The following is a 17,013-nucleotide window of genomic DNA, read 5'->3' as shown; positions in this document are numbered from 1 at the left end:
TTAATTCTATAAGGCAAGGACGTTTGTCATGTGAGTTCTGTTTGACTTTCATGCGAGATTTTCACTTTACTTAATATTGTGTGATATATAATTTAACAGGAACTCGTGGTTAAGTTACTAATAAGAGAGTGACTCAACAATTATTATTCAGTATCATTTCTAACTCACTAACTGATTAAAACCTTAACACTTCGGACACTGGCGATCAAATATATGAAAGAGGCGAGTTCCTAGCACACAGTCGAAGCTCGTGTAGGTGAACGCGTACTATGCCTGTATGAGTGAGATATGACAGGTCGACTGTTCGCATTTTTGGCAGGCGGTAACTGTGAGGTAACCGAGAGGGGGTGGGCGGCATTTTCAGCGGGGAGCGAGAGTGGCCATACTGTACGATAGTACTCTTTATTATACTGTGACCTTAATTAACTCGAACGTTTTTGTTCGAAGAAGAATAGTATATTATATAACGGTAACGTTATGAAGGCTATAAAAGTTGAGTACCGCGGTTAGGTCACGAGGCTTGCCGAGTGGCCTAAGTAAGGTACGAGACTTTTATAGCCTTCATAATGTTACGATTGTATACTATACTTTTTCTACGACAGCCAAATACATACGTATTCGAGAATAATAAAATGGGTTACTTACGTACTTCATATCATGAATGGGAACATTTGTGCGGATCTTAGGTATTCTGTCCGCAATGTTGATGGCGAGAACTTGTTGCACAATTCTTCAAAATATGCCAACAACGCGGTTTCAGAGAAAGTTGAAACATTTTTTTGCAATTTCCATGTCAAAACAATCATAACATTCTTGGTGACTTTTCAGGTAACAAATTGTCAGTCACTTTGAGCGCCATAGCCTTGATTTCTTCGGAAGTGCATTGTTCACCAGAATCACTCATAATCACTTAAGTTTTTGCACAATAACGTCGAATTAAAACAAACTACACAACACCGAAATATGTAGTTCAAATAGTTTCGTCAAAAGTTTACACTTATGATTTTTACATTTGTTTTGCAATATCTCATATTAAAAACGCATTTCAGTTTATTTTTTCATCTTGATTTAAATTATGAACCTAAATATTATATTATTTATTAAAAGTTACTTATTGCTGCAAATGAAAACATACCTGATAAATGGAAGTTGTGCTTTTAAAAAAAAATTAACAGAACTCCTATATTCATATGATTACTGCTAGCAGTCATCATATGAACCTATAGACAAATAGACTTTCTCATCGTTACTCAAATGAACTTAATTTGGATACCGCTGACAATAATCTAATTGACAGATTTAAGTGCTGGAGTAGAAAAACGTTATTTTTGACAATGACATAATTATTCGATTCATATCGTCTGTATTAATATTTTAATATACGAATCACGCCGTAATTTGTTTTTTTTTATGTATGCCTAGCTGAGAGTTTATTCACTGATAAAGAACTTCCCAAAAGTTTTACAACAAAACTAACAGGCAAATCGTTTTGGACCTTCCCCTCCTTCGTTTCAAGAATCGGGGCATGACTTTTCTCGGTTTGCCCTCAAACTTGAACGACGGTTCAGTTGGGTCCAATTAGCACCTCGTCTATCGCACGACTTTAGCACTCTACGAAGCCTTGACACAGTTTTAAAAATTTTGTTTGTGTTTTAAATTTTCATTGTTTTCTTATTTAAAATTAAAGATTGTGAGAGTATCCAGAGGTAGTGAGTTCATGTGTGACTTAGGGCAGTAATAATCCCAATTTATGTTTATTCTTATCCTAGTGACATCGATCGCAGACGTTTCTGCTTACGAAAAAGTAAAAAAAACTACCTACCAATGGTACTATTACTTAGGCCCGTCAAGATGCTGTAGTTTTTGAGTTGTTTAAACTGCTTTTATTTTACTTTTTTAAATTTCAAGGAGAGCCGTTCTTATCACTTGAAAGAACACAAAAAAGTGTCTGAAAAGTATCGAAATTTATCGAAAACCGCTCTATTGTAGACTGTGACAGGTTTCTTCCATTGTTGCTTCTAAAATATAGTATAATATACCTGCCTATTAACATTATCAAATTGAATGAGCAAAAGCCATTGACAATGAAACAACAGTGACAATTGTGTCGCTTAGTTTCAAACCGGGGTAAATCCATTCTGGTTAAAGGTTTAATATATTATGAAAAATATAATATTCATCTGAAAGATAATAAACCTTATAGCAGAATAGATTTACCCAAGTTTGAAGTTAAGCGGCACAATTAAACTATTAATAGTTAAACAACATTCATTCAAAATTGCGAAACAAAGCTGCTTACAAGCGCGGAAATAAATTCCATTATAAAATATGGGCGGATCTGTGACATCATTTGAAGCATTCGCAACAATTAGTATGGAAGTCCTGCTTTTCAATAGCGACCATTCTGGGCTTAATTGCTTCCAACAATACTGCCTTGCAATCTGGAAATGAGCACCGGCCCGGATACCCAACGTCACAATGGCTTACGCTTCATAGCTTCTCTCTATCGCTCTTCAGTAATAGTGCGAGTGGTGCGACAGAGCTAGACTGCGTTTCGATCGCCAAGTAGCGTTAACGATTGTAAATTCGGCTATGTCGGCTGATGTAATAATAACTCTCGCCAGTTTAATTTGTGCTAGAAAATCTTTTCAAGGAGATTCAGAGATTTTTGGTGGTGGAAATTTTAATGTTTTTATACTACGTCGGTGGCAAACAAGCATACGGCCCGCCTGATGTAAAGCGGTCACCGTAACCTATGGACGCCTGCAACTCAAACAGTGTCACATGCGCGTTGCCACCCCATTAGAAACTTGTACATTCCCTTTTACTGTGTTAAGTACACAGCAAAAAGGAGTGTACAAGTTCTAAGGAGGGTTCGGGTTGCCGACGACTCAAAGGACAATAGACGGAACAAGTTAGTTCCGTAAGTCCTCCTGTCATCAGCACACCGCACCCTCGTTGTGCTCTGACAGCCTTACTCACCGACAGGAACACAACACTATGAGTAGGGTCTAGTGCTATTTGGCTGCGGTCTTCTGTAAGACGGAGGTACTACCCACAGAAATGAATATACACTAGAAGAAGCAAATGTATCTACTTCGCGTGTCCGAACTCAGTGGCAGCCACTGAGATGGCCATTTCTAATGACAGTCCACATACGTCAGCTGTTGCAGCCGCACGTAAGAAAAAAAATACAAAATGCCTCATTGCATGATAATTAACTGCACCAGCCCAAATATTTCCAGCGCACAAAAACAAAAACATATTTCCCATCACACGTAAGCAATTTTTAAATAATATTGTGCGTGAATTCATTTTTAATCATTTTTTCCGTATTTTTATTAATGCGTCCAAGGATGTACCTAAGTAACTATAGAATTACGTTACAAACCGGCGTTTACATTGCATTGCTGCGTTTGCTTTAAGCGTTTGATCGACCATGTGTGTTAAAGAGATGATGAATATGAGACTAGCGATACTCTCGCGTATCGCTTCGACTTCGTAGTACAGCCCATTTCTCATTCGTCCGTCAAATTTAGCGACTAGTGTTGTTCGTTCTACAATAAATATCAATAATCGTTTGTAATCGATAATCGAACAGACGAATGATAAACACTATTGTCTATTACAAAACACAATTTAGTAGTTATTAATAAAAATATACTCGTGTTCTAATTTTAATAAAATAGTTACGTATTTGTTTTACAAGGAGCAAAGTTGTTGTTTAACCGCACGTGCCAATATTGATACTCGAGCAAGCGAAACATTCCAATATTAAACCGCGAAGTGGTGGTTCGAGAAGTGGAATCTTGAGCGTTGTGAGGGTTTCAAGGCACGAAGGTTGAACAAACTTTGCCACCGAGTAAAACACAATTATTTTTCACTACACCAACACGAATTGAATCGAATTACTCACTATAAAATATCAAATTACTTAAATAAAATCCATCAATTTATTCAATATGTATGATTCAAAATTATCATTTACATATTTGTAAATTCTACCAGCTAGCTTATGACATCAAGTTACATTTTTTTTAAATACTTTGCACTCTTGTGGATAAAATGAATTTTTTGCTATCCGTTTTCAAATAATCAAGAGTTTTTATCAGTTGGTGTGGTGAAAATATTATAATTTTAATCATATACAACATAAGTATAACGTTTAAAAACACTCTTTCTTATAGTTTCCCACATGATCCGGTCGTAAAAGAAAAATGGATTGCAGCCACGGGAAGGAAAAACTGGTTTTTCATGACGTATTCGGCTAGCTTTTCTTTTGGCTTCAAAAATGTCTTCCCTGGTTTTCTTTTGAGACTTTGCTGTTTCCATAGCCTACAAAAAGTTAAATATGATTCTGCTTGCTTACAAAGTTAAAACTGATACTGTATAGGTACCTAACCTATACTGTAAACATATAGGAAAAGTATAAGATAAAACCGCTTTTCGACTAAATAAATGTATTTCTGAAATTTAATTCAAAAATTATTCAATCACTCCGTTGAAAATCATTCGTCTGTCAGAAAATCGATACCATTCATGTTAATCGATTTGCGATTTTTCGGTTATCTGAATTGATTATGTCTCTTACTATGCGTTTCAATGGTAACAATCTTTCTTGTTTCTATAAAATGTCAACAAATATATTTAAAATACTTAATTGATATTAATATTACGCGAAGGTATCCAAAAGCGTGGACAGAATGAAACCGCTTAATAGCGTGACGTGAGCGTAACCTCCCTCTTTGAATCTTTTTGTCATACTACTCGATTTTTGGGATAGTTTGCAGGGGAGCGGGGAGTGAGCGAGCGAGCCCACAGATATAAAATCTATGTGTACGAGAGAGACGGCTGCATTGTTGCGGGGCGGAGGGGCATTGGTGTCTTTGAATCGTTTAGGTTTTCCCATCACTAAATGCCGACCGTGACGTCTCAGTGACAGCTAAAAAGTCGGCACGCTTGGTTCCCATACAAATGGTGCTATTTACTTCATCTACTGAATATCTAAATCTGTGGTACTACCCCAGTTGGGCTCTGCTCTAGATTCGAGCGAGACGATATCCGCTGTGATGTGAGTGTGGCGGGTATGAAGATATTATTTGAAAATATTAAAATTTTAAAGCATATGATTTATGCGCTTTCTTGCATCGAGTAAACGGTATAAAGAATAGTTTGTCAGAATTGTCAGAAGAAAATAAGCGTAACTGTCAACTCAAAGTAACTTGATATTTGCTATATAACTGAGCTTGATATTTGTTTTGAATCTTTCTCACACTGTAAGGACATAGTTAGGACATAGTTAACATAATTCATACCTATTGAAGATACATACACCCAGATATGATTCGATGTCAAATGAACTTTTATTTGAATACAAAATACTAGAATCGTAAAATTATTCATAGAAGGAACGTTTTCTTCAGTCAGCAAATCATATCAGAAATATATGGTGCATCACAATCTATTCGAAATCCAAATGTTACATGATACCTAAAAATTATACAAGAAAATAAAACTACAAATAACGCCGGAAAAAGATTTGTAGTCTTTTTAATTTTCCGAAAAGCTTTAAAGTAGGTACTTCGATTGAAACGCGTAAAAACCTGTCACAATCCTGATAAAGAGGGACAGACAAGACAACCATCAATTGATCCCTCGTTTGAAAATTGAGAACAAAGGGTGCTAGAGAATCGGACACTGGCCTAAACCAATTTTTAGGAGCATAGTTTGTCCCATTTGCGGATTTGCGAAGGTTAGTCAAACAAGACTGAAATTTTAAACCGATGTCTGCAAAAGGGAAAGGATAACAAGCGACGGATTGTGTAACACAAAAGAAAAATCTGGGGTAAAGTGGAACACTTTGTAAAAATATATATGATAATACTCAGATGAATCTGAGTATTTTATTGTTAAACAAAATACATAAATATTCGCAACAATGGGAACAAATCAATTATTTCGATTTCTGTTTTTAAGTAGTCACATTACTATATATAGATTAAAAATCGAAATAAGATGTCACATATTAAAGAAAAAATGACGGACACCACAAGTGGCGAAGGCCGGATTCGAACTGGCGACTTTAGCAATACGGGCTAACGCCATGAACCCCTAGGCCACCCCGTCACAGCGAAAGCCGTCAAAATTTCTGTTCTATATGCCATCTTTGTAAGACTAGGCGTCTTTGACCAACTCTAAGGGCAAGCAGTAGTTTTTTTTTTCTTTAATATATGACATCTTATTTCGATTTTTAATTTACATATTCCTAATATTTATGTATTTTGTTTTACGTCCACGCGAAAAACGACGCCACCCTACGACACTGAATACCTAGTATGTAATAGACTTAAAGGCCAACACATCATGTAAACGTCCACAGTCATGCCCACTTCTTATGCGCTGGGCATTACATGTAGTGACATGGACTGACAGAATAACAAATTTAAGAGTTCTGGAAATAATGAAAAAAGACCTAGAAATCGTATCAACAATAAAGAAAAGAAAGACAGCATATTTAGGACATATATATATATATAGAAACAATAATAAAAAAACCTATTGAAATTGATAATTGAAGAAAAAATTGACGGGAAGCGTGGCCGTGGTAGAAGGCTCATATCATGGGGTAAGAATATAAAAGACTGGTTAAAAGTGAAGAGCATAGACAAACTAATTCGCATGACTGAAAATAGAGAGACATATGGACATATGGTCGCCGAACTCCTGGACGGAGATGGCACATGAAGAAGAAGAAGATTACAATATGTAGTATAGTTGTATAAAAAGTCACATAGCATAGAAAGTCCACCGATCCACACCGTTATTATCACAATACGGACAGCAAAACAACAAACCAGTATCGGAGTCGTCTTTTTCTGTAGTAAATCTGTGAATTTTAATTATACTTTAGCACATGTACATTAATTATTCATAGTTTTAAAAGCAGGAAACCGTACATCGTATTGGACTTTCAGCAACAAGTCCTAAGCCGCTTTTGTGCACTAAGTTCTGGTCTACATCGGTGCATTCGAAAACCTACTTCGGTTACCTAATATACCTACTAAATAATGTGCACGCATATTAATGACCTTTTTACTGTACACTGTCCTCAATTTAACACGTTCACTGCGTTACGGGGGTTTTTGAACCCCGTACACTGTCATCACTCAGTGCGGGTGAGAAAAATCGTGTTCACTCCGCTGGTGCGGAAGCTGTATTTTGGTCATTTTTACAACTACGAAAATGACAAATATACATTTGGATTTCTGTTCAAAAGTATTATTTATTGATATATTAATTATATACGGGGTCTCAGGAACCCCGTACCGACCAGGAGACAAAAATTACCTTCTAGTGCGATACGGGTCTCCGTGAACCCCGTAAAAGGATTTGCTGGCCCGTACGGGGTTGTGGGCACAGTATCGCTAGTGCAGTGCTTACTGAAATACTTGTTATCGGGAAATTAAAAATGAAGCGCTCGAACCACACGTTAGAACTACTATATTCCAAAAACAAAGGTTATCCCACACAATAAACGTCAAAATCACCACAAATTGACATTTAATTAAATATATGTTTTTAATATGTAAAAATGTATCTTTGTTACTTAATTATATTAACTACTTTCACAAAAATACAAGAGTGCGAAGTATCATATTTTTGAAGTTTAATTTTTTATTAATACAGAATATACATCGATATTTTTATTTCCCATCACTACTAATTTATCGACCTTAATACATTACATGCGTTACGGGGTGTACCAAGCCCCGTATTTTTTCAATTTTAGTGCGATACGGGGATAATATAACCCCGTATTTTCTTTTCTATATAATTTTGTGAGTTTTTATCGTATCCACGTGCGGGGATAATGAGACGTAGGAAATTTCATACTCTTACAGTTAGTCAAAAAAAATATTGGAAAATCTAATATTTCAGGAACTTACAGCACTTTTAACAGACTTAGGCGTACGGGGCACTTTTATACCCGTAACGCACTACGGTGTAAACTATTACGGGGCGGATTGGGCCTCGTAACGCACTAGATTTTGGGTTAAGGTTTTGGCTTGTCGCAGCGAACGTGTTAAGGAACACTAAATATACCCCATTTCAGAGTTAGCGAACTAACTACCGGGGTTAATTTATTTATTTTCTTTATTTATTATTATATATATAGCATAACAGTTATGGCACTAAGGCACTGTACAATTAAAATACAGTGAGTTAATTACGACAGATTTCAAATGAACGAATGATTTCTATGATTTACACTAATAACTTTAGTTTCATATTTAGGTATCCACTGAACACGCGTGCCATATATGTTGTAGTAGTCATAATTGCCTCGCTGTACCTTATATTCTCTAACTCTTACACTTTGAATGAGCTACGTATATTGATATTTTTATCGCTGGTAAAACAGTTTTAATAAGCTCCACATACATCGCCTCATAAAAGGTTTATCATTATCACGTTAGTTACCCAGGAAAATTCAAATTTCGTTATAAAATGCAAATTAGTTCAGAAAATTCAACAAGAGCTTCACAGTTTCCTGCTAATTATTAATATGGGATATCATTAGTGTCACTTTTTAATGAGGTTTCATTGCGGTACATCAATTTGAGTTGATAATTAAAATCGGCTTAAGTGCTGTCAACTCTTAAATAAATATGGACAATTGATTTTATGGACACTCGTAAAAAAGATGATCTCGCATTCATGCTCTACGTCGCATAATTATTTTTTTCCTTTCTAATGCCTGTATTAACGTGAAATTTTCGATGTTATTATTCGTGGAAAGATTAAATAAAAAAAACTTTTATTTTTAATAAAAAATAATATAAGTATAGTTAGTGGTTCAGGTTTTGCCGGATATCCCGAAATAAATGCAAAACTGTCATCAAACAGTCTTGTGGAGTTATTCAAAACATCTTTTCTAAATACGAGTACGCCTTCAGTTCTCCATGCTGGTGCTGTAGCCGAATGGCATTTCTGCGACGCGAAACAAAATCGAAACGCTGCAGAAAGGTAGTCTGGCTTTGTCTCGCTACTACGCAAGAGCGATGGAGATAGATATCTAATACGAGCGTTTCGTTTCGTGAGCGTTTGTGCCATTCGGCTACATAGTCTGGCTCTGTCGCGCCAATACGCAAGAGTGATAGAGATAGATAGCTACGAAACAGATATATTCGTGAGTGTTTGTGCATTAGGCTACGCACACTGGTCTGCATATGCATGCCAATCTGATAGCCAGCGATCCATTCTCGCTATCGACAAAGTAAATAAAACACTATCAGCGTCACCCTCGCATTTTGCTTTGTAAATAGTTCTATTTGAATTTGAAACCAGAAATCTACCGATGGACCACAGTATAACACCAGGGGCCTATTGCATCAATTTACAACTTGTACTTACTTATGAACTAGAGGCCTATTGTAGAACAATTTACAACTCATATTACAAGCGGTAGTCCCCATTCAATACCTTTTTTTTAAAGAAAAGAGTTTTAAATTGTTCTGCAATATAGTCATACCATAGATTTAGAATTATTAAACTAGATTGTGGAATTACATTTTTTTCCATTCTAAATTGAACCTTATCATTGATACAGAAAGGTGATCGTATCAGACTAGCAAAAACGGTCCACATGAGAGGGCATTGTTTGGGCTGGTGTCCCTCTCGCACGTGTGGCCAGTGTTAATGAGGTTACCATAGTAGTAGTATTTTTATCTGTATATTACCTGAATTTATAACTTCTTATATTATTTTAGTGTTAAATTCAAACTAGGGTTTCGATATATTTCAAAGAATTGGAAAATAATTATAATATAATTATTTTGATGCCAATAAATCAAAGATTTGTATAATTAAAAAAATATGTTGAAATGGGTATTAGTAGATTTGGTAGTAACTTTGAAAATTGACTGGTATCCCCAATGTATGACAGTGATGACGTCACTGAATAATGTTGACATTGTCAGTAAGTGCGAGAGGGACACCAGCCCAAACAATGACCTCTCATGTGGACACACTTTTTGACCTAACTACTCATTCTGGTTTAACTGTAATTCTGTGAGTCATACTTGTTATGGAGAATTTTTGGCCAAAAGCTGCACTTTTGGATGGAAGCAAGCCGCTTTCTATGGTGATAGTAGACATCATAGTAAACGATTTTTTCCGAGGATATCGAAATTTCATCCCTTAGGAAACCGAGCGTAGCGAGTTGGCTTAGTTTGTTTATATAGTCGCTTATAAATTCCTTAGCTAGAAAGTCAGAAACATTATATTTTTCTTACAGTTAGAAGTATGCATTGGTTATAGACATCATAATAAACAATTTTTTAGGAGGATATAAACATTTCGTCTCTTAGAAAGCCGAGCGTAGCGAGGTCTGTTACGAAAAACAAAAAAAAAAACAGTTTTTTTTATTGGATCGTCTTTCTAAGGGTTTCTAAGGGACGAAATTTTTATATCCTTGGAAATAATCGTTTAATACATAGGTTCCCAAACTTTTTTGGGCCACCGCCCACTTGGGTATCTAAACAAAATTTCAGCGCCCCCCTATAATAAAATAGCTGAAATAAACGATGTATTTAGTCATTACTTTCAAAAATCATACATTAGTCTCACTTAACAACAACACACAACCCAAAACGACTTAGACCACGTACTTAAGTACATGTAAAGCAGAACGAAATACATAGTTATATTCAACTTTTTGAGGATGCTTTTATTTTCGCTTAATAATAAAACAAGTAATACATGATTAAACACTATTTATTTATTTTTTGCACTATTGTCTTTATTGAAAATATGAAGTTATCTACTGAGTTTATTGAACAATCAAGATTTCAATGTGAAGGATGCGATTTTGTTAATTTATTTATATCTGGTTGAATTTTCGTTAAAAATAGCCGAAGGTCACCACGTTCAGTAATTTGCAGTTTGCTTCTTTTTTTGTAAGCAATGTGAGAACGGCACTGAAACCTCGCTCAGCTAAATACGAAGATGGAAACGCGATTAGAAACTTCTGTGCTATTTCCCATAATCCAGGGTACAGTTGAGGTATTGATTTTTGAAGCCAGAACTCCTGGTATCCCATTTTAAATTTCACTTTAAGTTCTTCATTTGTTATCAGTTCAATTAGTTCTTCTTCTAAGTTAGGTGACTCTGCTGTATTCAACTGCGAGAATGGATTTAAAAGCTAATCCGGTATGTTCATTTCAAGAATATCTTGGAACCGCTCATTGAAGTCAGCATGAAGAATTTGTAAATGCTGACAATATATTCGCCTCTACCTAAATTACGCTTGAACAGAAGGATTTTTCCCATAAAAGCAGCAATAACATTTTTGGTTTTAATTAAATTCAAGTGATCACCCTGTAATTAAGATTAACATCCGATAGAGGTGATGCAGGTAGGCACCAATATCTGCACCTGGTTTATAACTTCTTTGACTGCCGGTCAAATCAATTCTTCGCCAATTGTATGTGGTTTACCTTTTTTTGCAATCAACAGCGAAATATTGTAAGAATCTCTCAGTCCGTCATCATCTTGTTTTAAAGACGACGCGAAGAGGTTCGAAATGGTAGGCCGCGTATGAATTTTTTTTTTCTAGCCCTTGAAAATACGACAAATCTTTGTCTTTTTTGTCAGCATGCATTTTAGTCAAATGCTCTTGTAACCGAGAGGGCTCCATTGCCTCATTTGAGAATACCTTCTGGCAGATCACGCACATGGGTAAAGTTTGGTTGGTGGGAGATGAAATAAAGCCATATTTCAAATATTCAACACTATAATGGCGACATTTTTTCTTAGCCTCCGACATTGTCGCAGCAAATCAAGTCCAACAATATAATTATGTATTCACATTTAACACCAACAAAAGTCGTTGTTCGAGTTCACTTGTAATCACAAAAACATTATTCAAAATGTTCAGTCGCTTTGTGGCAAAACTGGACAGTTAAACTTATTACTATAACCACCATTAACACTCCCGATAAATAACTTTATGCGCAGTAAAATTAATCTAGGATCCCCAACGATGAGCTCAACTAGAAAGACGTGGATTTACTGATTGCAAATAAAGCTGTGCACTACGCGGTCCATGTGTAACGGTCACCCAGATGGCTTCGAGTTCTCGCGCCGATAAGGAGAATAAGGACCCGACAAAAGATATTAGACAAAACAAAAACAAACCTAAGGTAATAAAACAATGTTTGCTAACGGCGGGCGCGGCTTATTGCATAATAATACAAATGCGCCGAGATAAACGACCAGATGGTGTTTAACAATAGGCTTTACAGTTATTATTTTAAGTTTTTTTTCCTCATATATGGGACCGCCCCCCTGTGAGGGACGAACGCCCCCCAATTGCTTTCGAGCCCTCTACCGCCCCCCTGGAACTCCTCAGCGCCCACTGGGGGGCGGTATGGACCACTTTGGGAACCACTGGTTTAATATGATGTCTATGACCAATGCATACTTATAACTGTAAGAAAAATATAATGTTTCTGACTTTCTAGCTAAGGAATTTATAAGCGACCATATAAACAAACTAAGCCAACTTTGACAACTGGTATCTTAAAAACTACTGATCCGATTTCGATTCGGTTTTTAGTTTATAATCATGAATCTATTTGTCTTTAATTTCAAAAATTCATATATCGATATTATACATCGTGTCTACCGTTTTTTGCAGTTATTCAGTGTGATACGAAAATTTAAGTTTTTTTTTTTTAAATCTTACATTTTTTTTCCAATTTTTTTCAATATTTTTTTTTAAGTTAAATAAAGCCTTTCAATTTAAATATGTTTTGTCAAAATCGGACGACGTACAAAAAAATTTTTCGGTTTTCGTAACAGACCTCGCTACGCTCGTCGTCCTAAGGGATGAAATTATGATATCCTCGGAATTTTTTATTTTATTTTGAGTTGTACTGTCACTATGTACTTTTCTGTGTAAGAAAAATATATTATTTCTGACTTTCTGGCAAAGGAATTTCAAAGTGGCCATATAAAGCAAATTTTCCCAACTTTGGCAACTTGTATCTTAAAAAATGCTAATCCGATTTCGATGCGGTCTTTAGTTTTCAACTATGAATTTATCTGTCTTTGATTCAGATTCAGATTCAGATTCAGGGGGTAACTCCAGCCAGCAGATCCTGCTGCAAGGACTAGGAAGGGAAGATTACAGGGGGAGGAGATTTTGTTACGAAATAGCACTGTAGGCTCACGTGACTCTGATTATTTGATATGATAGAATTCAGTAATACTCACCCAAATAATGATTCAATTAATAAATGTATATTTGACATGGAGATCCATTATGAAAATTTAATTAGAAGTAATAAATCTAGTCACTACAATAATTTAATTCAATTCAGTGCCAATACCTCTAAAGCAATGTGGAATGTTATAAACAAGGAACGGGGAAAACATAATAGTCCTGTATTGGATATTACGGATGTAATAAAAAACAACGATGGGTCTAACTTTGACTGTAAAAAACATGCATTAGATGCAATAAACTGTAGGTTCCTAGGTGCAGCTGTGGCGTGCGGGGCGCCGCGCGCCGACGTCGCCCGCGCCCTGGGCCTGCTGCGCGCCGCGCGGCCCGCCGCCGCCGCCGACTGCTCGTTTACCCTCCGCCCATTTACAGCGGATGAGGTACACCTATTGGTTACCAAAAGTATTCCACCGAAGGCGTCAAAAGACGTATATGGAATAAGCATGCGACTGATAAGGCTTGCGTCAATTCCATTAGCTTTTGCTATGGCGGAACTTTTTAATCGGTGCATAAAAGAAGGCACTTACCCCGATCCACTCAAAATAAGTAAGATCGCTCCTGTCTTCAAGGGGAAGGGTAGCAGAGGTGATATGGATGGCTATCGACCGGTGTCAATCATCCCGGCAATAGCGAAAGTATTCGAAAATGGCCTAAGTGCACGTCTCTCGCAGTTCTTAAAAGAGACTAATTGTTTATCCGAGAGACAGTATGCATACCGACAAGGCCGATCCACTACATCTCTATCTCGTGAATTGGTAAGGCGGATAGTAGCTGCCAGAGAGAGTCAGCAGCAGGTCGCTGTGATATGCTGCGACCTCTCAAAGGCATTTGACGTCGCCGATCATGGGGTGCTCGTGGATAAGCTGCGGCATTATGGCATTCATACCACATCCTTGACCTTGTTCGCTAGCCTACTCCAGAATAGGACGCAGGTTGTGGTTAGTGATGGAGGGAAAGTGAGATCGGATCCGATGGGAGCACAGATGGGAGTTGCACAGGGATCGTCAGTCTCGAATTTACTCTTTTCGCTACTCCTAAATGACCTGCCTGACGCCATAAAATCGGGAGAGGTATTAATGTATGCTGATGATGTCGCAGCAATTGTTACAGCTCCTAATGTTGGTGACATTGAGAAGGCATTGAACGAGACGGCGACGCAGCTGGCCCATTGGTTTGGAACCAACGGATTAGCACTTAACCTTCGAAAGACGCATTTCATGCAGTTCAATTTATCAGGCCGCAAAGAAGCGCCGCTGGCTATAACAATCGATGGGACGCTACTAGACGAAACCACTAGCACAACATTTCTGGGCTTTGAAATAGACTCCGGGTTGAAGTGGGATCGTCATGTTAGCAAATTATGTAGCAAAGTAGCCAGCGCGTGCTTTGCCCTGAGTCGAGTCGTCAAGTCCGTGTCCCCGAAGGTTGCTCGAACATGCTATTTTGCAACAGTTCATTCTCTCATACAGTACGGGGCTGAGCTCTGGGGGCGCTGCGCTGAGTGGGAGAGAGTTTTTCGCCTCCAAAAACGTGCCATACGCATTATCTCACGAGTGCCGCTAGATACCCCGGCGAAATTGCTGTTTAAAGAACTAGGCATACTCACATTACCCGCAGTGGTCATTATGCAGGTAGCTGTATACGTACGTGAACACCTTACGTCCTATAAAACGAACGCAATGGTACACAAGTACAATACGCGTAATGCAAACAAGCTCGTGGGTATCAGCCGCAAACTTGAGAAGTCGTCCAAGCTAACTCACGTGATGGGCCCGACGGTCTACAACAAGTTGCCGAGCTCTATTACTGACGCAACGAGTCTGCACAGCTTTAAGCGCCGGTTAAAACACTGGCTTATTGAGCGCCCGTTTTATAACTACAATGAATTTTTAATGTATAAGAGCAGTTAGCCCTTTATTTATTTCTTATAATTTTATGAGCCATGATTATTTTATTTTTATTAATGCACATTTGTAATTACAATTTTTTGACTGAAAATGATCAATGCTATTTTTATGATTAATTTTACTGTATTGTAAAATAATGTATAAGTAATTTCTATTTCTGACTTGTAAATTGGTTTTATAAAATAAATGACTATGACTATGACTATGACTATGACTATGATTGAGCCTAAGAGGCAGCGAGTCGTTGGATATGTCTGCGTCACATCTCACCGACTAAGACTCGAACGCAGAATCAGACAGAGTACGTTTTCATACCGGCTCATTGCGCAACAACCCCTGCTGCCCCGCCGTAGGCCCCCGCAGCCTGTCCAAGACACCGGAGCACCCAGTAGATAGGGTGGGGAGTGTAGGGTTTGCAGTCAGGATAGTAGGAGAGACGGGAGTTTGGAGCCGACCCGAATACAAGGCATCGTAAAGTCAGCGTGGGGTGAATAGATACTATACTTGGTGTGTGATAAATAGTAGGTATGTGAGGATAGGTGACTGCTTTAATTGTTATAACAAGAATTATTTCTTCCCCTTCGTTGTGTGTCGGGGTAGCAATATATCGTTTTTATTAGGTGGTATCTAATTCAATCTCCGGCGTATTAGGTCACCTGGGGAGTGTTAGTGGTGCTGGTGCTGCAGCCGGTTTCTGTTTCTTCTGGCTCTGACTCCGTGTCCGTTTCCGGTTGCCTGTAAATTCTCTCAGCTTCTTTCTTTAGTCTACTTCTATTTTCTGAAATTTGTTCCCAATAGCATCTGGGTCTGTTAGTGTAGGTAGTCGTGGTTTAGGGAGTCTTCCCAAGTGTATATTGGGCGTCCCTCCTTCCTCGTATTTTCTTTATATTTTAACGCTGCGTGTAGAAGGTGGGGGCTTTCTCGTCTAAGGACATGCCCGTAGAATGAGAGTCGGCGGACTTTAATGATTTTGGTAATCGTTTTACCTTCTAGGATGTCGTGTATCTTTTGTTTCGGGCTATCCCTGGCTACAAGTAGCATTTCCTTGAGTATGTGCCTTTCGTACCGTCTTAGGCGGGCTCTATTGGCTTTCGTCAGGGCGGTTACGTTTAACCCGTACGTCATGGCGGGGGAGATGACCATTTTATACATAAGTCGCGCTATTTTCCACTCAACTTTCTTTTCCTTGATGAATTTTGTCAAGATTTTTGAATTTCTTACGGCCTGATCGCATCTAGTCTTAATTGTGGCTCTCCTGTTATGACCTGAGGTGATGTATGTGCCAAGATATTTCATTTCCTTTAATGGCTGTATAGGTACCTCGCCAAGGTATCTTATCTGTTGATCGATTGTCGAACCTGCTGTTGGGTCTCTTATTATTAATTTGGTTTTACCTGCGTTTATTTTGAGTCCTACGGAGTCCAATAGGGTTGTAAGCTTACCAAGTAAACGGTCGATGACGTTTATACACTGGCCTAGTATAATTAGATCATCTGCATAAGACAGAATGATTGGCAGTCGGATTTCTTTGTCTTGGTCTAGTCTGACGTCTTCGTCTTCTTCTTCGAGCGTACGAAGTACGTCGTCCATTAGAATGGTGAACAAACGGGGAGACAATGGGCAGCCCTGTTTTACCCCTTTACCTTTCTGAACCGTGTCCGAGCATTGTCCGCACCAGGAAACAAATGTTTTTTCGTTCATGCATGCTTCTACAATCCTATTGGTGAGAGGGGCGTTCGTGCGAGAGTATATAATGTCCCTAAGTGCATTTAGATCAACGGTGTCAAATGCTTTCTCGATATCTAATGCCGTTATAAA

Source organism: Leguminivora glycinivorella, chromosome 11, assembly GCF_023078275.1.
Source record: "Leguminivora glycinivorella isolate SPB_JAAS2020 chromosome 11, LegGlyc_1.1, whole genome shotgun sequence".
Taxonomy (NCBI): Eukaryota; Metazoa; Arthropoda; class Insecta; order Lepidoptera; family Tortricidae; genus Leguminivora; species Leguminivora glycinivorella.
Note: the sequence above shows the minus strand (reverse complement) of the source record.